This window comes from Salarias fasciatus, chromosome 23 (assembly GCF_902148845.1).
Source record: "Salarias fasciatus chromosome 23, fSalaFa1.1, whole genome shotgun sequence".
Lineage (NCBI taxonomy): Eukaryota > Metazoa > Chordata > Actinopteri > Blenniiformes > Blenniidae > Salarias > Salarias fasciatus.
Window position 1 is genome coordinate 24308219 of NC_043766.1, and position 25997 is coordinate 24334215.

Consider the following 25997-nt stretch of genomic DNA (forward strand, 5'->3'; position numbering starts at 1 on the left):
GGTGAGTGTGAGGGTGAGTGTGTGTGTGGTGCATACTGTTTGATGGCGCGGTTTTTATTCTTTTTGTTTTTATGACTGTTTTTTAATGTTCAGCACTTTGCGTTGTTTTTATTAATATGAAAAGTGCTATATAAATAAAATCTGATTTGATTTGATTTGATCTAGCCCCTAACCCTGACCCTTACCCTAACCCTAACCCACACCACAACAAAGCCTAACCCTAAAGAAATGTTTTTGCACTTTTACTTTTTTCAGTAACAACAACATGGTCAAGAAAACACTGTTTCTCCTACTTAGGACCGGAAAAAGGTCCCCACAAGGCACGTCGTTCCACGTTTTGCTATCCTTGTGGGGACATTTGGCCCCGACAAGGATAGAAATACAAGAACACACACACACACACACACACACACACACACACACACACACACACACACACACACACACACACACACACACACACAGTTGGTTTATCAGAATCTGAAGCTTTTTCACAGGGGAAATGTGTGTGTGTGAATTGATATTATGAAAACAAACAATAATCCCTGCATTTAACAAAAATGTCATTTCTGATGGCCTTATTGTCAAAGATTAAATGTCGATGATATCTATAATATCATTAATGGGTGATTGATGGATGAAGACTTCTAATGAAGCCATCTTCCTATTTGAGCTTGAGAAGCCTCCTGTCTCCTGTAGAGTTGTTTTAGCTGACAAGAGTGTGTGTGCGACCTCTGGGAAATGTGAACCCCGGCGAATGCATAAGGAATATTTACCAGTCCTGTAATGTGGCATATGAAAACCTATATATATACACTGTATATAATCTAGTGTGTCTTAGAAATGCCTGTATAAGTTAGATTGACCAGATATTTAATTATATCAATGTTGAGTTGTAGGCATCTGATTTCAGGCTTAACTTCAAGTTTAAATTCCCAGAAAAACACTTCCAATGTGGTGCCAAACCTTTTGCCACTAATTTTACTTTCTGGAAGATACTTTTTTTCTGATTTGTAAATGTCCTGTTTACTACATGCATGGTGAAACACAACTGTACCACAGTGTTCAGCACTGTCTATCATTATTATTAGAAATATTAACTTTTTCTGACAAGAGATAAGTGAAAAACAATCTTCATTAAGATGGAATGGTTTGTTGGTATTTTAGGGTGGACATGCTGACTGTGTGCTTATTCTGCTGTCATTTCTTTATCTGAACGATCATGTAGCCCATCTCCCAGTAATGACAACAGCTAGAGGTTCAAATTATTGTTTTATGTCCAGGATAATCCATTACACCCATTTCCTCTCAGACAGTTACTCAAGGGGCCCCACTCCTGAAATATAGTTTGACCATCATGTTTCTTTGTTCGAACAGGTCATTGGTTTGCTAAAGCACTTTTATTTATTGCCACAGCACCCAAAGCTCTCAAGTCTTGTTCTATGGTGTCCTTCATGTTGTATCTGTATCCCATGACCCACGTCACCGACACTGTGCTACCACCAGAAAAGACCTGTTACAAATTATACTTGTTAGATGTTACCTGAAATTCCCAAATAGGAAAAGTTGATGGTTAGATATTTTTTGTTGATGCTCTTTAGTCTTAAATCACAATAAAACTGAAAACTCAGCAATGACGGGAAAGATCATCACAATACATCAAGCTGACTGCTCTGAAAAAAGTTAAAACACCGTCATTCACTGAGGCAAAAAAATTGAAGTTCCACCTTTATATGAGATGTAAGCTTCTCTGACTACGTTTTTCAAAACCTGGAAAGAAAAAATGACTCTGTGACACAAAACATTTTTATCTTGTAAAGGATCAGAATCCCACAAGCTGACATGAAGAATAAATGCTGGCACTAGTGTGATCAAGTGATCAACTGTTAAATGCTTCTCTTGCGTTAAAAGATTCAGAATAAACTTTTTGTTTAATTGGTGTTTTTGTGTTTTGATTACAAGTTCACTAGTGTGATCAAGTGAAATTTTATACTGTGATGTGAAATTATATCAGTGTTTTCCTCTAATAAAGGAAACAAATCAGGAGGATCAAGAACAGAGAATAGGACAATTCTCAAACGAGCAGACAGCAACAAGACTTGTGTACTTTCTCCATCTTATTTAAAAAGGAAAACTGGTCAAGAGTTTGTCATGCCATGGTGTCATAGTTGAATTTCAATGGCTCCATCTAGAGTAAGAAGAGACAAAGTGCAACAAGAAGAGCCAGAAATTACTGGCCAGACAGATCATTATCTCACCATTGTATTTGCAGGTGAATAGAATTAAATAGGTCAGCCTGTAACAAACAGCAATGATGCTAGGGAGTTTATTTTCAAGGTGTGTTGACTTACAGGAACTTCAGTGGCTGCACATGTGGGTGTCCGATGCTGGAATTGAATTACACCAAAATATCCTAGATGTAGACATCGTATGATATTTAGGGATAGAAAAAGCTGCAAACCAATATTACATTAGAAGTTGCAAATAAAGGGTATCTTGCATGCAGATCATGCTCGAAAGCTGATTATAATGTTCCTAATAAAATTGAAAGATTAGCTGTATCTCAAACTCACAATCTGGAGAAGTGCACTATATCAGGCAATCGACACAAGAACCGTCCAGTTTGGGTTTCCGACAAGAAAACTGCTGGTACATACTGATATAACTGAGACACACAAATCCTCTGAAGGCAAAGAAATGGTGAATAATTTGAGGAAAATGAAGAAAAAAAAAATCTTCGTCCATACAGTGAACGAATCTTAATTTGTTGGCCTAATTCACATCTAAACCTGAACCAGCTATGAAGATATGAGTTCAAATGTAGACATGCTGGCTTTGGGGAGTTCTGGAGGACTACAGCCAGTGCACTGCCCTCAACATCAGCCTCCTCTCCACAAGTGATGAAGAACCTTACAAGGATCCCTCCATGTCTTTGGAATTTTTTTTCTTTTAACATGTTTACTGGGTATGTTTTTAAAAAATAAAATCAAATTAAAATGAAATAAACTCATCTAAATATAAACATTTATTATGAAATTGTTTATTTATTTGCCATCATATGTCTTCATGTACTGAATTTACAGGTGCTGCTCCCTTTGGTGCTTTTTCAACAATGCACAAAGAAAAAAATATAGATATATAAATATAAAGTGCAAAAGATTTCATGCAAGCAATTTAGCACACAGACAATTTATGAAATAATTATGAACATGTGAGTAGATCAAAGCACTAATGTTCAGGTCAGCATTTATTTAATGATCTGATGGCCCAAGGAGGAAAACTATATAAACTCTGGATGTGCAGGCCTTCACTGACGTGCAGCACATGCTAGAAGGCATAAGTTCACAGAGGCGATGAGCTGAGGGGGGAGGGTCTTTCTCGGGCATCTGGAGCTGGAAATTTCTCAAGAGAGGGCAGAGAGCAGCCAGTGATGTTTTCTGTCCTGTGCTTATGAGCCTCGACAGGGCCTTCCTGTCTGCAGCCAAACTCCCTGCGCACTAAGCAGAAAAACAGGAAGAGTACTCGTCTACTGAGGGGTCTCAGGAAGAACACACAGGACCAGAGGCTGGTGGTGACCTTCAACCGAACCACCACTGAAAATGTAACCTGTGCTGCACATTCACCATCACTGCCTCAATGTTTGCACTAGACTCAAGACCGGTCTCAAGACCACTTTTTTGTGGTCTTGCTCTTGTCTTGGGTCTCTTGGTCTCGCAATGTCTTGGACTGGCTGAGCAGTCCTGAAGGAATTTGTAAGTTGCAGATGGTGGTAAATTTCTCAGAGGGGGCGGGGGTTTCATCATTCTTTAATTTCAGTGCCTTTATGTTGCAGCTCTTCCAAGCAGGGATGACCAGCAGGATTGTCTCTTGAACAAAAGTGATATTTTTAGGCCGACTTTCCAGCGTTTAACCAAGAGACTCTCTCACCAGTGGCTCATCAACCGTGTCTCTGCTGCATTGCTGTCCTCTACTAACGTTTATGGCAGCTTATACCTTAGTGAGGCCTTCAAAACAACTGGAAATTCACAACGTTTACAGAAATGAAGTAATGCCATGCGAGTAAATACTCATGGCAGTCATCAACAGCACTCAAGAGTCAATCCTCAAATAGTGTAGAAATAGAAATAGCAGTCATGCAGTTGCCACACGTATTTGATGTCAACATTTATAATGAGTTCACACAGAAGGCATGTTCTGTCTCTGTGTTATTGTGCCTGTAGTTGAATTCAATCTCATATTTATAATAAACAGATGAACCAAGTATGGTGCTGATGTTCTACAACTCATGCAAGATGGCAAAAAGACATTGAGCTGAACCAGTCTTGGTCTTGGTCTTGGTCTTGACTTGGTCTGTCTTGGTCTTGGTCTTGGTCTTGACTTGGTCTGTCTTGGTCTTGGTCTTGGTCTTGATTTGGTCTGTCTTGGTCTTGGTCTTGGACTTGCTCTTGATACTCTCTAGAATTGTAGTCAAGACCACCTAAACTGAGACCAAGACACTACCAAGACCAGTTTTCACACAAGGTCAGCTCTTCTGATATGTGGACTCCCACGAATCTGAAAGACACTACCTCCACCATGTCCCTGTTGAAATTGACGTTGATGTGAAGTGGGATGTGTTTTTGTGCTGTTCAGCAGCAGGTTATTAGTTTAACATGATGTGGACAGATGTTCCATTTCCTCTCTGTAGAGAGTCTCATCCCCTTCTGTGGTGATCCTGACCAGAATGGTGCTGTCTGTAAATTTCAATATGGAGGTGGACGGGTGGGAAGGTACACAGTCATGTATATGGGTCATACAGGAGAGGGCTCAGCATGCAGCTTTGCGGAGAGCCGGAGCTCAGTTCAGTGAAAGTGAAAGACAGGTGGGAGCCCATCCTCACTGACTGTGGTCTGTCAGTGAGAATGTCTGTGAGAATGTTTGTGAGAATGTCTGAGATGCCATTTAAAACCAGAACTGAAATCAATGAACAGCAGTCTGACGTTGGTTGAAAAACCTGGTGAGAATTTCTGAGAGTTCACCTGGACATGCCAGCATTACCTACCCTCCGGAACAGCAGCTGACCTGAGTTCACACCTCATTTGGTGCTGGTGAGCTCTCTGCTCGTACATTTCACAAATTGTGTGAATTTGGGTTGAACAGTCTTTATGTAGGCCTGATTGGAGTCGCCAGCAATCACATGCACCTGGTCAGGATGAGATTTCTGCTGCCGGATTACTATACTATGAAAATGGGAGAGAAATAGGCTAAAGTTAGAATTGGGATAGATGTCATACTAAAAGCTCTCTGGGGAGGTAAAAATGATGGCAGACACCTGTCAAAGCCTCCAAATCAGGTGAGCAGTAAATGACTTTGTGTATTGTTCACATAAATACAGTACCCTGCTCTTAGACGCTTATTGGAGTCTCTGTTATGATCCTGCCAGTGGGTGGTGTAACCTGGCAGCTGCATGGCTGTGCTCAGGATTGTGGGATGAACCCCAGCTTCAGTCGTGATCATCACATAGCAGTCTTGAACAAAGTTGTCCTCTGACCAATACCTCAGTCATCACACATAAGATGAACAAACAACAGCAAATAGTGACTTGTTAGCATGCCACTGTGTATGGAGGACAGAAACTGCCATAATTGAAAATAAATAAATAAATATAAAATGGGTCAGTAAATTCATTTATTGGCACATACTGTAAATGTATTTTTTTTTTCATGAGAAAATCTATAAAATGTCACTGAAAATATATATTTAGTTTGTAATTTTCACTTTAATCCATTTATTTATTTGGTGTTTTTTTGAATTTCTTTCCTCATTAGTTCTGATGCCTGTATTCACTTCTGTATTGTTTTACTTTCAAATTTGTATTTATTTATTTATTGACATTTTTTATTCACTGTCACATTTATGTCTTCATTTTTTCCAATCTCGGATTTTCTTACTCTATTTTTTTCCACAGTATTGATTTATTTCTGCATTTCCTCATTGATATGTAAATTAGGGGGCGGGGTTTCAAGGCGTGTCTTGAGGGTCAGCTCCTTGCCCATTGGCCAATCAACTTTAACATTAAGTTTAAAGGTTGACTGGCTGTGTGATGTGGAGGGGCGGTCTGGGGAGGGAGAACAGACCACTTAACCTGCTGTCCTCTATACAGCAGCCTAAAGAAGGCCACAGTCCAGCAGCTCTGTGTTCACAGGCTGTTCCTCCCTGAACTGCAGGAACATGAGAAAAACACCCAGGAGAAGCTCTGTCTGCTGAGTCCCATTCTTCTGTATGGTGTACCCATCCCGTGTGTCAACAATCTGAGAGCAGGAGGTCATACTGCTGACATGAGGTGACCATCAGAAAGGAACCTGACCATTATGTAGAACAGACAAAGAGGCCATTGTTGACTCATCTCAGGTATGTAATTACTATAGCCAAGAACAAGGGAAATTTGGCCAAATGTTAAATTTGCTGTGCCCGCACTGGAAAAGAGAAACTCTCTATTGTTGTTATACAATGTACAATGAGATTAAAGACCATTGAAATGGACCTTCGGACAAAGAAGCATCATACTTTATTTCCACAGACATGGACCCTGAAACTGAACCCATCAGAATCAGAATCAAAAGTGTATTGAAGGCTGCTTCTGTATTGGTTTTATGATATTTACATGGAACATAATAAGATCTGTGATCAGTGGAGTAACACAGTGAAGTCTGCAGATTATTGTTATATTGAGTCTACAGTCCAGTGAGTGCGTGACAAATAGAAATGTGGATTTGCTGGAATAAAAACATCTCATGTGATTACTTTGTGTTTATTATTGCGGGCATTGAGTTCGGAGTGATAAGGAGATCAATACAGGGTGACCCCTGCTGGTCATTTTTTGTAACTACTTTTATGAAGTCAGGGGCTGACAAATTGCAGTTTTGAGTCCAACAGTTTGAACTCAAAGACGGGCTCCCTTTAATCTAGCTACAGATAAATGCAAGGAAATCAGAAATTTTGAACATTGCCCCTGACAATAGGATCCCCCAGTTTAGAACCCATGTTGGTGCTCTGGTTTCTCTGTAAAACCCAGTCTTGGAAACCTTAGGATTTTGTTTGATGAAGTTTTGTCTTTGGAAGCTCACTTTTGTCAGCTGACCAAAAACTGTTTTTAAACATCTGATAAATAAATCAGAAGTCAGAAAAATTTCTAAACCTGACCTTGGACTGGTCATTTTATTTAATATCTTATGGACTATTGTGATTATCTTCTTTCTTGTTTTAACACGAATAAACTCCAAGTGGTACAAAACTCTGTAGCAAGACTAGTGACAGGTAAAACCAGAACATCCCAGATTGCCCCCATTCTTTTCACTGGCTTCCTGTCAAGTCTCAAATTGATTTTAAATGTGTAGTTCTTGCTTTCTGACCATTGAGGCCCCTACATGGCGGACTTGTGAACCTGCTCACCACAACGGACCCTCACGTCCTCACGAGCAGAAATGCCTGAAGGTTGCAAAGACACAGACCCATATAGATGGATCCTTTAAAGCTGTTGTCCAAGACTCTGAAAAAAAACTTGCCCATGGCTGAGACTGTGGACTGTTTCAAAAAAAAGATTTGAAAACTCTTTTATTGAGAGAAACTTTCAGCCAGTGGTTGGGCAAGGGTCCTTGGGGGCTCCAAGCAAGAAATTCATCGTTCCCTCACCCCATCCGTGCACACCGAAAAAAAATGTTTTTTTGCACACAATTTATGGGACATTTGATATATATACTGAAAATTTCTGAGAACCCCTCATCTCGTCTATTAGATCCAGGGACCAACAGAAGTCCTTTAAAGCCCTGGCTTATCAATAATTATACAAAAAAACCTTGCAGCTTGCGCTGATTGACGCAGACAGCACTGAAGGCAAATAGGGCCGTGCCCCCCCCCCCCCCCCCCCCCCCCCCCCAAGGGACTTTACTATATCACTATTTCATAATTGCATCGTAAATGCCCATTGTTGTCGTTACTGTGCAGTACATGTATTAGCACTTGGGGCACCTGGTCTCTCAGGGGCCCCCCTAAAAGCCGGGGCCCCAGGCAAATGCCTGGTTGGCCTGTTGGCACACCCCTGCCTCTGCTTTGAGCTGAATATCTCACCATTGAAATCTTTTTGTGAAAAAAAATGCCTTTTCCTTGTTTCTGTATAGATTTTGTGATTTATTCTGTGAAAAGCACTTTATTAATCAAGTATAATAAAATACTTTACTATCGTGCTCTTATTTGAAATGCTTTGTGAACAAGGATGTATTCATTATCTATCTTATTCACTGACTCATATAACGACTATTGTTATTTGAATTGACTTGTTCAACTTTCATACATTGCAAGATGTGCTCACCAATTACTCACATGTTCTTTTGTGAAGGTTTTCTTCAGGTACTCTGGTTAAATCATGTCCTGATATTTAATATGTGTCTGTGCCTCTCTGTGCGATGGGGTGTTGACCTATGAGTACCCTGTTTCACCCTTTCTTCATGACGGAGACGCTCTGAATTACATAAAGGATGAATGAATGTCACATTGACTGAACAGGTCTACGAGGCCACTGGGATTTGGAGTTGGACTTTAACATAAAAAAGTAAAGAAACACATGTCACATATTCTTCTTTGGACCCAGCGATTCTGGAGAAAACAGTATCACTTCGAAATTGTAAAACTAACACAGAGTGTCTTTTTCTGAATAGCAAACCTGAGCCTTTCTGTGTGCACAGGAGGATTGTGCAACTGTAGAACTGGGTAAAAAGTTTCCAAATAGCAAGACATGTTAATTATTCCAGAGCATATTTCCAAATATTGAGGAAATTATATTTTATCCAAGTAATGTTTTGATTTCATTCTCTCTCAAATGTCTGAACCCCTGGTGCCATTTTTGGAACTTGCCCTATGCAATGACTTAATCAAAAAACACTGCACTGCCAAAATATTGAGGCACATGACAACGCAAGGTCAGAGAGTGCTTTTGGCAAGGTCTTCAGGCTTATATAGACAAGAAGCATATCTGAAGACAAATCAATGTCAGAACTCATGTTTGGTCAATGGCACATGTCTTTGCTGAATGTGCAGTCAGCAAAATTATGACCTGAACAAGGTTCACAGTTTATGACATTAACAGAACTTCCAGGGGAAGAAAATAAAACACAGAAATATAAGAGAAGATAAAAAAAAAAACCCATACATATCCACCAAAGAACTCAAAGTCTTTCCAGTCTTTTTTTTTTTGTAGGCACCAGATTTTAGGTAGTTCAAAAGTTCAAATTCCCTGAAAAAACACTGAAAAAAGAGATTTGCAATACACAAATTTACACTTTTAAATATAAACTTCTGCAACTTGAATTCCTTTGACCAATCGCACATGAAGCACTTTTTGCACTTTTTGCACTTACTAAAGGTTTTTCCTTATGTCTGAATTCTTGTTTGAAATAGTAGAGTTTAGATAAAGCTTTGCTAAAAAGAAGAAGTACATTGATGGATTTTTGCTTTACTTGTTTCTGTTTGTATAAGTAAAGAAACCAAAATAAGATGTTCAAATAATGCAAAAATCGAAAATCAACTTCGATACATCCAACTGAAGGAGTGAACATGTCCTGGACTGGTTTGATCTGTGCAAGTGCAAGTGAGAGTATTGTGTTTCAGGCATGTGCAGAATGAGGGGGATGGCGCACTGGATTGGCACATGCGCCTTTCATTTCTACTGAGGGTGAAGCAGTGAACATGTGGGTCGGAGAGAAGCTGCTCGACCCTGCTAAACTAGGCGTGGACCACCAGGGAGAGAGGGGAAGGGGCGCATATCCTGCTAAAGGAGAGTAAAGACCACGACCAAGTTTTTTAAGAGTTGAAAAGTCTCCGATAAAACCAGAAAAAGTCGCAACAGGGGTTTGGGAGCAGCATGCAAAGAAACCTGTTGCAATTCTTTGGAGCTGCTCTGTGCGCTACTGATCGCTGTAAACACAAGACTATCCTCTGTGAAATATGTGAGAACAAGCCGGTCCGGAGCGCATGAGGAGAAAACACAGAGGGAGGGGCTTTATTTGACTGAGACATGCGCACAAGGACACTTTTCACTCCGAAATGGTGGACAGTCAGATTTCACTCCAAAATGGAGGATTAGTCCAGCCCCTGCTTCACACATGCGCGTTTCATTTCTCCTGTGAAGGTGAAGCAGTGAACATGTGGTGGTCGGAGAGCAGCTGAACGGACCTGCTGGAGGAGGAGTGGACCACCAGGGAGAGCTTTTGGAGGGGGTGTGGCAGCACGTGGTGCAAGTTTCGAAATGTAAACAAAGACCATGCTGCAAGGAAGGGTCTACAATAACACAAAACAGTATGAAGATAAGCTCCAAAGAGAAGGAGATACCCTAAACTGGAATGTCTATTTGCTAATTGATCTTTCAGCCATCGCCAGTATTTGTCTCGTTGTACACAGTAAAAGTGAGTGATCTGCTTGAATATAGAAAAATAAAAGCAAAATCATGCACTATGAGAGTACACATTCATTTCATCTGCTTAGAATCAGTCTCATTTTGAAATAGTATTTATGGATATTTTAACAGTCTTGTGTGTTTACAGCCAACAGCAGTGCGCAGAGCAGCTCCAGACTCTTCTCTACCAAAGTTATCCAGACTGGCTGGGAGGGGCTTATTTGACTGAGACATGCGCACAAGGACACTTTTCACTCCGAAATGGTGGACAATCAGATTTCACTCCAAAATGGAGGATTAGTCCAGCCCCTGATTCACACATGCGCGCTTCATTTCTGATGTGAAGGTTAAGCAGTGAACATGTGGTGGTCGGAGAGCAGCTGATCGGACCTGCTGGAGGAGGAGTGGACCACCAGGGAGAGCTTTGGGAGGGAGGGACGCACATGGTGCTGGAGGAGGGGAGTTAAAACAAACACCACGCTTTCACAACTGAATGTGTCCAATAGTACAAGGAAATAGTTTTTTAGATATAAGGTTTTCACTTTAATTTTTGATGGCAATATTCAGGAACACGATCGAGGAACTGATCTTTCAGCATGCTTGTGAATGCAGACAATTTACTGTGCTCTCCGAATCCTCTAAAAGTGTGCTGTAAAGTGGTAAGAAGTTTGCTTTTGCTGCCTAGAAGCAGTCTCAGACGGAAATACTTTCTCTGTTGACAAATTGCATTTTGACTTGTAAGCATGACTAATCAGCACCGTATCGCAAATCCGCAGATTCTAATCTGTCCTCTTCCCCAATGCGCTCTGGACCGGCTTTCGGCGTGATATCACAGAGGGATGGACTTTATTTGGCGCAGACATGCGCACAAGGCGACTTTTCACCCCGAAATGGTGGACAGTCAGATTTCACTCCAAAATGGAGGATTAGTCCAGCCCCTGCTTCACACATGCGCGTTTCATTTCTCCTGTGAAGGTGAAGCAGTGAGCATGTGGTGGTCGGAGAGCAGCTGATCGGACCTGCTGGAGGAGGAGTGGACCACCAGGGAGAGCTTTGGGATGGAGGGACGCACATGGTGCTGGAGGAGGGGAGTAGAAACTTTGAAGACTGTGTGAAAAATTTCTCGAAGTCCTCAAATAAAGCCATAAAAGGCTTATCAGGAGTTTGAGAACAGCACAGTGCTGGGTGACTTTGCTGCTATATTTGGTAAATTTTCAGAGACTGTATACATTTATTCCACTCCATAATATGAGGGTCAAAACATGCTGAAAGCAACATGTTTCTCCTTGAATTAATGTTTTTTTTATTTGATTTCTTCGTATAAGTGAGCAGTGATAATATACACTTGATGATCATTCTGCTTGAATCATTAATATATTTGACTTCTGTCTTTGCAGACGAGCTGTGACTGTCCTCTCCGTTCTCTTCTCAGGCGCTCCGGACCGGCTTCTTTTCGCACATTTCACATAGGGAGGGGCTTTATTTGGCTCAGACATGCGCACAAGGAGACTTTTCACTCCGAAATGGTGGAAGGTCAGATTTCACTCCAAAATGGAGGATTAGTCCAGCCCCTGCTTCACACATGCGCGTTTCATTTCTCCTGTGGAGGTGAAGCAGTGAACATGTGGTGGTCGGAGAGCAGCTGATCGGACCTGCTGGAGGAGGAGTGGACCACCAGGGAGAGCTTTGGGACTGAGCGGGGTGCACATGGTGCTGGAGGAGGGGAGTTAAAACAATCACCAGGCTTTCACGTGGGAGTCTCAGCAATCTTTAACAAACCCCGGAAAGAGTTGCAACATTAGTTTAAAAAGTTTCAAACAAAGCGACCTACTAAGAAAGTAACAATCTGCTCTTCCTGCCTTCTGTTATCTGTGTCAAGGTTCATTCAGACACTCTGGAAACTAACAGAATGGAAATTTCCTGAAGGCTGCTCACTGCACTCAATAAAATCACTGATGGAGGAACACTTGAGACTTTAGTTTCTATCTCTTCATTTCATTTATTCAGTCAAATTGAGGGGTTAATTTGGATAGATGATCCCCAAAAGGAATAGATGACAAAGCCATTATTTGAGGGTGATGCTCCTGATTGTTGGTAGTCTCACTTTCACACTGATTTTGTGCCTCTATCACTGAGTTATTTTAACATCTTAATTGGTTTTCAAAAATTGTTGATGGATCACGGAGCAAAGTCTTTCTCTCCGTGTGTTCTTCACTGGGGAAGAGTCTACACTGGGTTTGATCTGCGCATGTGCTTCAAAATCGGTCAGGGATGGGCTTTGTTTGAATCAGACATGCGCACAAGGACACTTTTCACTCCGAAATGGTGGACAGTCAGATTTCACTCCAAAATGGAGGATTAGTCCAGCCCCTGCTTCACACATGCGCGTTTCATTTCTCCTGTGAAGGTGAAGCAGTGAACATGTGGTGGTCGGAGAGCAGCTGATCGGACCTGCTGGAGGAGGAATGGACCACCAGGGAGAGCTTTGGGATGGGGTGTGGCAGCACATGGTGCAGGTTGCGAAATGTAAACAAAGACCATGCGGCCACGAGGAAAGGTCTGCAATAACAGAAATATCTCCCTCTCTGTTGAGCATACAGTTTTCTAACTGGAATGCATTTCTACTAGTTGATCTTTCAGTCATCGCCAGTATTTGTCTGGTCAGTTGTTGCACAATAATAGTGCACGTTCAGGTAGATAACTCACTCACAGTTTATGATTTTGGTTTAATGTGTTTGATTCGAGGCAGAGAAAATGAATATCTCTCAATGTGTCAATAAACACGAAATAAATTACAAAATAACACCGCACAGTGCAGTTCCAGATACCTCTTCGCTTTCTCTTCATGCGCTCTGGACCGGCTTGTTCACAGAGGGATGGGCTTTGTTCCGTTCAAACATGCGCACAAGAACAGTTTTCAATCCGAAATGGTGGACAATCAGATTTCACTCCAAAATGGAGGATTAGTCCAGCCCCTGCTTCACACATGCGCGTTTCATTTCTCCTGTGAAGGTGAAGCAGTGAACATGTGGTGGTCGGAGAGCAGCTGATCGGACCTGCTGGAGGAGGAGTGGACCACCAGGAAGAGCTTTGGGAGGGGGTGTGGCAGCACGTGGTGCAGGTTGCGAAATGTAAACAAAGACCATGTGGTCACGAGGAAAGGTCTGCAATAACATAAACAGTATGAAGATAAGCTCCACAGAGAAGGAGATACCTTATTTTGGAAATGTTTTTAGTGTTCATGGATACATTAACCGTTTTGTTTACAGCCAACAGCAGCGCACAGAGAAGACTCTCCTCTCCGTTCTCTCCTCATGCGCTCCGGACCGGCTTCTTCTCACACATATCACAGAGGGAGGGGCTTTATTTGGCGCAGACATGCGCACAAGGAGACTTTTCACTCCGAAATGGTGGACAGTCAGACTTCACTCCAAAATGGAGGATTAGTCCAGCCCCTGCTTCACACATGCGCGTTTCATTTCTCCTGTGAAGGTGAAGCAGTGAACATGTGGTGGTCGGAGAGCAGCTGATCGGACCTGCTGGAGGAGGAGTGGACCACCAGGGAGAGCTTTGGGAGGGAGCGGGGTGCACATGGTGCTGGAGGAGGGGAGTTAAAACAATCACCAGGCTTTCACGTGGGAGTCTCAGCAATCTTTAACAAACCCCGGAAAGAGTTGCAACATTAGTTTCCAGAGTGTCTGAATGAACCTTGACACAGATAGCAGAAGGCAGTAAGAGCAGATTGTTACTTTGTTTGACACTTTTTAAACTGAGAATGGAAATTTACTGAAGGCTGCTCACTGCACACAATAAAATCACTGATAGATAATTTGGCTGAATAGTTTTTATCACTTGATAGCATTTAAAGTCTCATGTATTTCTCCATTCCTTTTGGGGGTCATCTATCCAACAACAAACATGAAGTCAGTGTGAATGTGATGGTACCAACAATCAGAAGAGACTTCCTTAGAGGGACTAGAGGGAATAAGACTTTGAAGGTTTTGTGTCAATTACTGAATTAAATTCTCATCTAAATTGGTTTCCAGCCCCTGCATCACACATTCATGCTTCATTTCTCCTGTGAAGGTGAAGCAGTGAACATGTGGTGGTCGGAGAGAGAGCAGCTGATAGGATCTGTTGAAGGAGGAGTGGACCACTAGGGAGAGCTTTGTGTGTGTGTGTGTGTGTGTGTGTGTGTGTGTGTGTTGTGTGGTGTGTGTGTGTGTGGTGTGTGTTGGGGGGGGGGGGCGGGGGGGGGGGGGGGGGGGGGGGGGGCATTAGGGGCGCCGCACATAAGTGAGTGAGGTCATTTAAGTTCAGGCACTTCCAGTGTCTTCCAAAATGGTGGATAGCCTCAGTTTTCACTCCAAGATGGTGAAGTAGTCATTAGTCATTAATTCTTCCTTCAGACGCCAGAGAGCAGTGATGGTCCTGATGATAAAACAACACTTTGCTGAAAAAAACATCACAATGAAAAACAAGTTGAAATGTCTTTACTGTTGTATCTAATACAGAAGATACTGTTGATACAAAGCCATCTGACTTAAGAAGACTTTTGACTATTTGTCAGAGGACACTGATTGTTTGTAATATCATTATATATGTTCTTCAAATAAATGAAGCCCCACAATTGTCTGATTGCAGAGGAGAACTAAATGTTGCCACTCTCCCAGTTATAAACTTGCTATGTAAATTGATATGTGTATGTAACCCTTGTTAGGGTTTCAAGTTTGAATATAGTAAAACATCTGTATTAACAAATGCAGCCCTTCAATCTACTGTATAACCTGAGTTTCAAACCCAGTTTTTTTTTCTTTTGGATGGAAAACTAATTTATAGAATGCTATTTACATTATTTACACATTAAAAAAATGATTGGAGACCTTGTTGCAGGAAGAATGTTTGTGAAATATCATAAAAATAGGTTAGCTAGCTATGTTCTTTTTCTTAAATATAATTCTGTATATTCTGTGTTATATGTTATGTAATAAAATATCTTGCCACAAATACTTAGAGGAAAACGGAGACATTACAATTATTATCATTGCTGCTCATGGGTACTCAAATACAATATACTGTATATACTGTTACATAGAAGGTCCTACGCTGTCTCAGCATAAGTGATTTACTCATAAATATCTTAAAGTGTCCCCCCTCAATCACCAGGTTTTTCAACAGTGTGTTGAGAAAGAGCTTATCTTGAACTTGAGATATGATCTTTGGCTTTCATAATGGTAGTTTCACAAGCCCACGACAAGCCTGCCATCCTAAAATTTGTAATGTGACATTTTCTCTCAGTGAAATCTTAACTTAGCTTTTATGCCAAATACCATACAAGCATTGGCAAAGTTCCTTAGTGTACTTTTCCAGTTGATCTTAGGGATCTCAGCAGCAAGCCAAGGATGGAGTATGTTGGGGTTTGCTTGTCTGTGGGTATTGCACTTAATTTGAATTAATTTTGAATGACAACAATCTGCATGTCTATGCAACTATTCAGTGGTCAGTATTTTTTTGGTTGTTTTGTTTAATTTTCTTCATATATCAGTGAGCCCAACAGTCATACCAAATTCTAAATAAAAATCAGACAGCCTAGTGGAGTGGGCATGTTTTTCAATTACATTTTTTCATGTGGTTGAAATGAAAAAGCAGAACTCATGCTTTTATACCATCGTTGTTTCTACAAGATTCACCTCAATCAACTGTTCAGCAGAGATAGAGAGGTTTTATATTGTTGCCCAGCAGGTAGCGCTCTACTTGTGAACAGGTAGACATGCAGACCCACAAAAACGGGTGTTCGCTGAAAAGACAGCGCCATCTTTTGGTCAAACTAACTTACATCACCTTGAATCATGAACACCACAGTCATTACATTTAACTTGTTTACCATGCTATTTAAATAGAATAGAATAGAATAAAATAGACTAGAATAGAATAGAATAGAATAGAATAGAATAGTTTTTTTTTTTTTTTTTTTAGTTAAGTTTATTTCAGTCATCTTTTTACAGGAAAACACAAGAAACATAATTCTTACACTTAAAACAATACATTGACTGAAAGGGTATAGGCAGAAGTTTATCACTTGTATCGCCTACCCCTAGCAACATAATTATTTCCATGACAGCAACAAAATATATTTTCAAAAAGAAAATAACTAAAGAACTACAACCGATCTAGTTCATCCAGCTGTTGATTCTTCTTCTCCTGATTTATTTATTTATTTATTTATTTTTTTTAAATTTCACCTCTCAGCGTGTCTTACCCTCACACATCCCGCACCCACACACTATTCTATGTTCAAATCACACCCAATTTTTCACACCCACACACAAACACACACGAAATTAGATTACAGTCATTTTTGTACTTTATATGGTTTCCAGGGTATCTTAGTTTAAACAGTAGTTCTATATTTATTTAGAATGCTGGCCTTATACTTTTTTTGAAAAGTATGAATATTTTTGGAGCCCTTTACTATATCGTCCAGATCGTTCCATAAATTGACACCTCTAAACGAAACGCATCGACTTTTCAAGCTGGTCCTCACTGAAGCTGTTTTGAAAATCATGTCCCCTCTCAAACTGTACTGTCTCTCTCTGGGTTTGAACAAGACTTGGATATAGTGAGGGAGCATATTGTTATGAGCCTTATACATGACTAGAGCAGTGTTTAGATTTACAATGTCCTGAAATTTAAGACACTTTAATTGTATGAAAAGATCATTGGTTGGAGTGTAATAGTCTACCTGAGTTACAATTCTTATTGCCTTCTTTTGGAGTAAAAAAATTGAATTCATGTATGTCTTATAATTATTCCCCCAGGTTTCCACACAGTATTTAAGGTACGGGAGGATCAGAGAGTTGTATAGTAATTTAAGAGCACTTTTATTCACAGAGTGTTTAATTCTATGTAATATGGCAATTGTTTTAGATACTTTTGTCTTGATTGTATTAATGTGCATTTTCCAGCCTAATTTATTATCTAGTATTACTCCTAGAAATTTTGTGGAGTCCACCCTTTCAATCTCTACACTGCCAATTTTAATGCAACACTGTTTGTTAATTTTTCTGTTGCCAAAAATTATGTATTTAGTTTTGTTCACATTTATCGATAATTTATTGGTATCAAACCATTTTTTCAAAATATCAAGTTCCTTTTCAGCAGTATGCAAAAGACTATCGAGGTCATGCCCAGAGCAATACAGGCTCGTGTCATCGGCAAATAAAATACAATTAATATTTTTTAGGACATAGCTGATGTCATTTATATAAAGGATAAATAACTTAGGTCCCAGTACTGATCCCTGGGGTATTCCATAAGTAACAGGGCTTTTAACTGAGGTTATATTATCTAGTTGTACGTATTGTTCTCTTTCTGATAAGTAACTTTTTATCCAATCATGAGCAACCCCCCTGATCCCATATCGTTCTAATTTCTTTAGTAGTATTGAATGGTCAATCGTGTCAAATGCCTTACTTAGATCTATAAAAATGCCAACTGAATATTTTTTTTGGTCGATTGCTGTGGTTAAATTCTCCACTAGATCCATCACAGCCATTGATGTTGACCTGTTTGTCCTAAACCCATACTGCTGCTCACATAAAAGTTGATATTTGTCAAGAAAATGGTCAAGTCTTTTAACAAATAATTTTTCAATTATTTTTGAAAGTTGTGGTAGTAGAGCTATTGGTCGATAGTTATTGAATTGATGTTTGTCACCAGTTTTGAAAACTGGTATAATTTTGGCTGTTTTCATTTTAGTTGGAAAGACGCCAGTTAAGAAACTTTGGTTACAGATATATGTGAAAGGAGCAACTATATAATTGATAATTTCTTTTACCATGGTTATAGCCATATCGTTGCAGTCTGTGGACCTCTTATTTTTGAAAGAGGTAACAATTTCAATTACTTCATTTTCGTGTACGCCAGTGATAAAGAAAGATTTTACATTGTTTGGGATTATTTTGTCATCAATTCCAGTAGTGTAAGGTAGTTGAACAATTCCTTTGGCTAAGTTGGCTCCAACATTCACGAAGTAATTATTCAAAGAATTTGCAATTTCCTCAGGCTTGTTGATAATTTGATTTCCCTCAGTAAAAAACTTTGGGTATCCTTGTTTTGTGATTCCCTTCCTGATTATTCCATTTAACACTTCCCAAGTTCCTTTAATGTTATTCTTGTGTTGTTCTAACTTTTTACAATAATATAATCTTTTATTACATTTTATAATTTTTAATAATTTGTTCTTATATATTTTGTATCGAAGTTCAGTTTCTTTCGTTCTATGTTTCATGTACATTCTATAAAGATATTTTTTCTTATTACAGGCTTTTACTATCCCCCTTGTAATCCATGGTTTTCCCTGTCTAGATGTGTGTATGATAGGTTGCTTTCTAATAGGACAGTGTTTGTTATATATCATCAAGAGCGTGTTTAAAAAGGCTTCATAGGCCCTGTCTGGATCTACAGAGGCATAGACATCCTCCCAGGTCTGTGCACAAAGGTCTGTTTTGAAGGCAGCCATAGCCTCCGGGGTTGTATGTCTAATCAGTTTATACTGAGTGGTTACAGGTATTTTGTCCTTTTGCATGAAATTATGAAAGATGGCGAAGACAGGTAGATGGTCACTTATATCGTTTATAAGTAGTCCTGATGTGATTTCATTGCCCATCTGATTTGTGAAAATATTGTCAATTAATGTGGCTGAGTTTGTAGTTATTCTTGTTGGTTTGGTGATGAGCGGGAAAAGGTTATGACTGTACATTAATGTGATAAAATCTGTAATTTTTAAGCTTCTTTGAGGATTCAAAAGGTTTACATTCAAGTCACCACATAAAACATGGTGCTTCTTTATATTGCTGAACAAGTGTTCTGCGTAGAATAGAATAGAATAGAATAAAAATACTTTATTTCCTTAAAAAAAGGAAAAAAGGTTTTAATCTCCTCCAGAGATTAAAACTTCCAGAGATTAAAACTTCTCACAAAAAATAAACAAAACATAAACAGATAAACATAAAAAGAAAAAAAATCTAAATTATGACCACAGATTTGTAGTTATCACAAAACCACCAAAAAACAAACAAACAAACAAAAAAACAAACAAACAAGTGACACAATAGCATTATAAAAAGCTCAAATGACCAAGTGAACTGGTCATATGATTCCCTACCCTTCCTGGATCTTCTTTGTTCGAATTTCCCCTGTGATACAGACGAACTGGCATAAACAAACATTTCACTGGCTTTGAACTGAAGGCATGAGTTTATTAGTGACATCAAATTTTCTGTTATTCAAACATTCTGTCAAACTGAATGAAATCAGACTTTATTAATATAACACTTTTCAGGATAAAAAAAACCCCACAAAGTCCTCTCCAGTATTTAAAACATAACAATAAAACAAAGAGATGAAGTCAAAACAAGAAACTTTGAAAGAGAAAAAATTATTTTTATGTTGTTTTGTTTGCTGACTTAGATTTGCTTTATTTCACAGTCCATTTGTATTTGGTCATACAGAAAATCTATGGAAAACCTGTTTCATGCAGAAGTATGGATAAGTTAATTTGTAGCTCTCGTATTTCTTTTTTTAAAATATTTTCTAAGCTATATCTTCAGTTATGTTTTATTAAAGTATTCATTGTTCAAAGCTGGTACTGCAACTGAGTTATTTTTTCTTTTCTTTAAAGGTCCACTAAGGAGTTTGCACGTTTTATGCAAAACAACGGCCCCTGCAGGTCTTGGGCGTAACTGCAGCTTAGTGAAACACTTGTGCCTGTGGTTTGTGTCCATGTACGTGCACCGAAGAGGAGAACTCCTTCCTCCCTGTTTTAGTGGCGCTCGAGTAAAATTTAAGTTTCCTTTGCCTTGTGGGGTCTGTGCTGGAGCTGTGGCAGTGCTAAAAGCCGGTGTTCTGCCAGATTTTGCTGCCTTATCAGATTTTGCTACAGTAGCATTTTCTGATAGACGCGTCTATACATTTTTGCTACCGTGTCAAATTTTGCTGCCACTGTTTTTTACATATAGCTTTGTCCATTACAGTTGTTTATCTAATTACAATGACGTTACCATGAAAAAAATAAAAAAAATAGAGGAAGACGCAAGAAGATTTGTTTTGGGTTTTTATTTTTTTTTTAACCAAAATTGTAGGGGAGCATATTTTGATAATACAATAATCCCCCCCACCATCAAATAATGCTCCCAGTGCTGAGTGCACGGATAAATCATTAGTATTCACCCCCAATACCCCCGTATCATTAATTCCAGCTCGTTTTGATGTGTTTTATATATACTTTAGGGTGGTAGCATATGCTACTCAGTGCACAATACCAGTTTAAAAAAAAAAAAAGAGGAAGACACAAGATTTGTTTTTTTAATCGAAATTGTAGGGGAGCATATTTTGATAATACAATTCATATAAAACACATCAAAACTAGCTGGAATTAATGATACAGGGGTATTTGGGGTGAAAATGAATCATTGGTGCACTGAGTACTGGGAGCATTATCTGATGGCGTGCAAGTAAACTATCAAAATTTGCTCCTGCATAAAAGTACTGATAAAACATCAAAACAAGCTGGGATAGTTACACAGGGCTATGATATAGGATGCTGGGACATATAAATTCCAGTTTTACAACACAAAGTACTTAACAGTTCTCCAAGAGCTCTCCTGTCCTGCTCACGATGCTCACGATGCTCACTCAGCGTGAACTCCGACAGGGAGCAAATAATTATGGGCGTGATCTTAATGACGTGGAACGCATGCGCATAGCCGCAAAGTAGCAATTTTTGATGGGTAGCAAAATCTGTCAGAACACCGGCACTACAACTTTCAAGTGACAATTTAGCGCTGTTAGCGGTACTTGCAATGAATATGTCAGGGCACATTGTACACATCATTGAATATTTGTAACATATTTAAAAATACTTATTTTCCACCATAAAGTTGAAAAACTCCTTAATGCACCTTTAATGATGATTGAGCTTTTTCTGTTGGTTCAACAGGTCTTTGATAACATGGAACAAGTTTCCATGCGAGTAACCTGAGTTGTTTTCATTCCTTTCTCACGGACTGTCACAGATCATTTCTTTAACAGTGTGAAAATGTGGTTTATGTGCTGGTTTATAACATGAAAACAAAATTCAGATCATTGGTCATTGTATAACTGTCATGTTTTCAATGGTCAGCACCTTAATTTTTGCAGTTTTCTGATGCTATACGTTGAGCTTCATCCATTTCTTAACAGGCCCTTCTCTGCAGTTGTTCATAAATCTGCTGTCCTTGATGATCACCACTGAATAACTGTGAGTGTCAACCAAAATCTAGGGAAAAAACTGCATTCCATTTGGTTCAAATCTTGTCAGAGTGTAGTCTATACGGTTGTACATAAGTAATTACCCCACATCTCCCTTTGTTCCTTCTGCATTAGCAACACAGTGTGGTCAAAGCTTTTGGCAGGGTTACTCTGAGGGTGTTCGTTGGTGTCTCTCAACACTCAGTGGCTGCAGCACTCTGAAGTGTTCATTCTCAAACTTGATGGTGACGTTTTCTACGGTAGACAAGAATATATTCATCAAAAATATTGTCTGCTGCTGTTATTGTGGGTCAGGTGAGCTTGTGAAATGATCAACCCCAACTCAGATGTGTTGGTTGCCTCCTCTTTCCTCTAATTTTCTAGGTGAACGTAAGGAACATAAGCTAAGGTGGTGGTGGTGCTTGACACTAATGTGCCTTTATGCTTCACTGGCTTTGTTCTATGCATGGAGACTGGTTACACAAGCTTCAATCCCTTCTCATCACAAGGCCAATGAAAGCTCAGTCTCGCCAAATTGCATGTGTTTTCATATAAGTGTTTGAGTCGACAGTTAGGGGAGGAATAACGTCATCTAGTATCTTCAGTGTGAAGTTTTGCCCAGCCATGCATCATTTGAAGATTGAACAGTTCTCCCAACATTCTAAAACCCGCTACATTCAGCTTGGCCTTGCTGATGACATACAGAATGACAAGGGTTTGTACAGATGGTGAAGTGTGAGACAAAGCAATTTCCCACTGAAAGCTCACACAAGTGCAAGAAATTGAAGTTTTCTTGAGCTGTCTGCTTTTTTTTAATTTAGTGTGACCTTGATGTGGTCTTTGATGGAAAAATGCCAAATACTCATATGCTTAAGGGTGTGTGGGAAACTGTGTGGGTCACTGTGTTTATCCCGTAAGTGATAACGGGATGTGTGCGGAACTTGTTTTCTCTGTTGTAGCAGGGAGAGTGTCCTTGGGACTTGTTTGTCTTCTGGGATAATCTCTTTGGGCAGAGTCGCCTGACTGTGTTCACTGATTATCAGGCTTTTCCCTGTATCCTCCCTTTTTGCAAAAGGTAAAGTGTTATTCCCCTGGTTCTGAGTAACAATTATTTCTGTCTTCTTTTTTGGTGGTAGAAACTCACAGAAGTTTTCCTAACAGTCCTTTAGCCATACATAATAATTTCAAGTCTTGTATCTTGCCTCTGTAGAAAAACAGTCTTGTATCTTGCCTCTGTAGAAAAACAGTTCCATATCCTTTATCAAACTTAAATCACAAACTGGATCTTAACAGACATTTACTCTCCTGTTATGAAATACAGGTAAGATCTTAATGTGGAGGTGGACTATAATAACAACACAGAAAAATGATGAACTAAGAGTGTTACTCCATACTGTTGTTTGATGCATCATGGTCTTCGTTACTTTAATTTCAGTATGAATACATGTAGACCGTGAAAGCGGGGCCTCAAGATCCTTCTGAATTTTTTGGTGTCAAGGCGTGTCTTGGGGTCAGCTCCTCACCTACTGACCAATCACCTTTAACATGGTCTACGTCCACGGATTGACTACAAATGTCTATATTCAGCAGTCTGTGGAGGAAGACCACATAACCTGCTGTCCTCTTCAGTAAGCAGCCTAAAGAAAGCCACAGTCCAACATCTCTGTGTTCACAGGCTGTTCCTCCCTGAACTTCAGGAAAATGAGAAAAACACCCAGGAGAAGCTCTGCTCTGACACACCAGTGTGTCAACAATCTGAGAGCAGGAGGTCACACTGCTGACAAGAGGCGACTATCAGAAAGGAGACTGACCATTATGTAGAACAGATAAAGAGGCCCACGTTGACTCATCTCAGTTATATCCCACTGAGCAAAAAGTGATCCAGAACTCGTCTATAAGGTGTCATCTCAGCACATCCAAAAGACGTTCTCATGGAGCCAGATTGAAAGCTGTATGGATGTCATGTCCCTCATGCCGCCCACTCCTCCCCCCACATCTCACAGCCAGACAACCGTTAGACATTTGGCTTTGACTTTTTCGGGAAAATCGTCCATTATACCTTTAAGATTGTTACTCGCTTTTTGAAAACGCGCATGCGCCAGACCAACCTACCTGATCTGCTGCTTCTACGAGCGCGCTTGACGGCGTGATGCAAGCATTTCTTCAGCGTGATTGACATGTCGGAGGACCAATAATTGAGACTCGCATCACGCCATCCATTGGCTAAAACATCGTCGATTATACCTTAAATGTTAAAGTTGATAACGGCTCTAAATCTCTTGCCAGACTCTTCTCCTCTGTTGTTGCCAAATGGTGGAACAAACTACCTAACTCTGTGCGTTCTGCCGAGTCCCTTTCTACTGTCAAGAGACAATTGAAGACTCAATTTTTCAGAGAACACCTAGGGTCTTAATCCGACCCCATCTTTGGGGAATAATAGGTCAGGTGGTCTAAATCCCAGCACTTATGTACCACTGACTAAGTTGGAAAAAAAAAGGGGGGGTGGGGGGTAGTGGATCCTCTTCTGCAATTTGATGGCAACTCCCTTGACCAATCACACTTGAAGCAATTGAAGCATTTACTAATGGTTTCTTATGTCTGTATTCTTGCTTGTGTTGTATGTCACTTTGGACAAAAGTGTCTGCTAAATGAAATTGTGGAATTGTAGATAAAGTTGATTGGCCAATAGGTGAGGAGCTGACCCCAAGACACGCCTTGAAAGCTCGCTGAGAAAATTCAAGATTTGAGATAATAAACATGTAAATGTGACAGTGAATAAAAAAAGTGCCAATAAATTGATAAATAAAATGTGATATGAAAATGAAATACAGAAACATGTTATTTGGAGAAAAGAAAATGAGAAAGTAAAACAATACAGAAATAAATAGAGGCATCAAAATTAATGAGGAAAGACATTTAAAAAAAATCACCAAATAAATAAACTGCAGTGAAATTGACAAAATGAATATATATTTTCAGTCACATTTTATTGGTTTTCTCATTAAAAAATATTTTATATGATTTACTGGTACATAATTTATTTATTTATCCATTCTGAATTTCTGCATATATTTTTAATTACAGAAGTTTTGGTCCTCCAGAGTTTTGGTCCTCCATACTTCCAGTAAGTTAATGTCACATGGTTTTGGACTGTTGGCTGGGCAGGCAGACAGACAATCGATACAAATCTGAAATCTGTCTGTCATTTCTTTTGATGATTCTTTTGTGGGATGGGAGATAATTAGTTTTACTTCATCCCACTCCCTTTTGAGCTAATATAAATGTGTTTTGTTATTGTATTATGTTATATTGGATTGTAATGATTTTTTGTTTACTGCTGAGCACTTCGAATTAAATTCTGTTCGAAACAAAACAAACAAACAAGCAAACAAACTGCTGCCCCTGCGACCCGGTCCCAGTAAGCAGTGGAAAATGAATGGATGGATGCATATTATTTGTTTTGTATATATCTACGTCCAGCATATGTATTTTAAATGTCTGAAATGGACCAATAAGTACCCTAGCCCTATTGATGGAAAGCTTTATTTGTTATGTTCATACTAAGAAAATGCAGGAGTTGCTTCCATTGTGCATCAATAAGAAATAGACAAAAGCACATTTACATCGATGTAAATGTGCTTTTGTCTATTTCTTATTGATGCACTTTTGCTATTATGTGTTCTATACAACACATAATAGCAAAAGTGCCCCTATACAACACATAATAGCAAAAGTGCCCCTGACAAAAATACATAATGTAAACTTTAAAGGTGTAAAAAGATAAGTAATTGAGCACTCAGACATTTCATGAAATAATCATGAACATGTGAGGAGATCAACACCCTTATGATCACATCAGCAGTAATTTAAAGATCTGATGGCCCAAGGAGGAAAACTGTAAACTCTAGATATGCAGGGCTTGACTGACGTGGAGCAGATGCCAGTAGCCATCAGTTCAAAGAGGTGATGAGCTGGGAGGGAGGGTCCTTCTCAGGCATCTGGAGCTGGAAATCTCTCTCTCGAGAGGGCAGAGGGCAGCCAGTGTTGTTTTCTGGCTGGGCTGTATTTATGACCGTCTGAAGGATCTTCTTACCTGCAGGCAAGCCCCCCAACGCACTACGGTGAGATGCTGTACATGAGTATTCTCTCAATGGTGGATCGGTTCAAGGTCACCATCAGCCTCTGATCCAGTGTGTTCTTCCTGAGACCCCACAGGAAATGTAACCTGTATTGCACCTTCACCATCACTGCCTCATTGTTTGCATCCAAGGTGAGCTCTTCT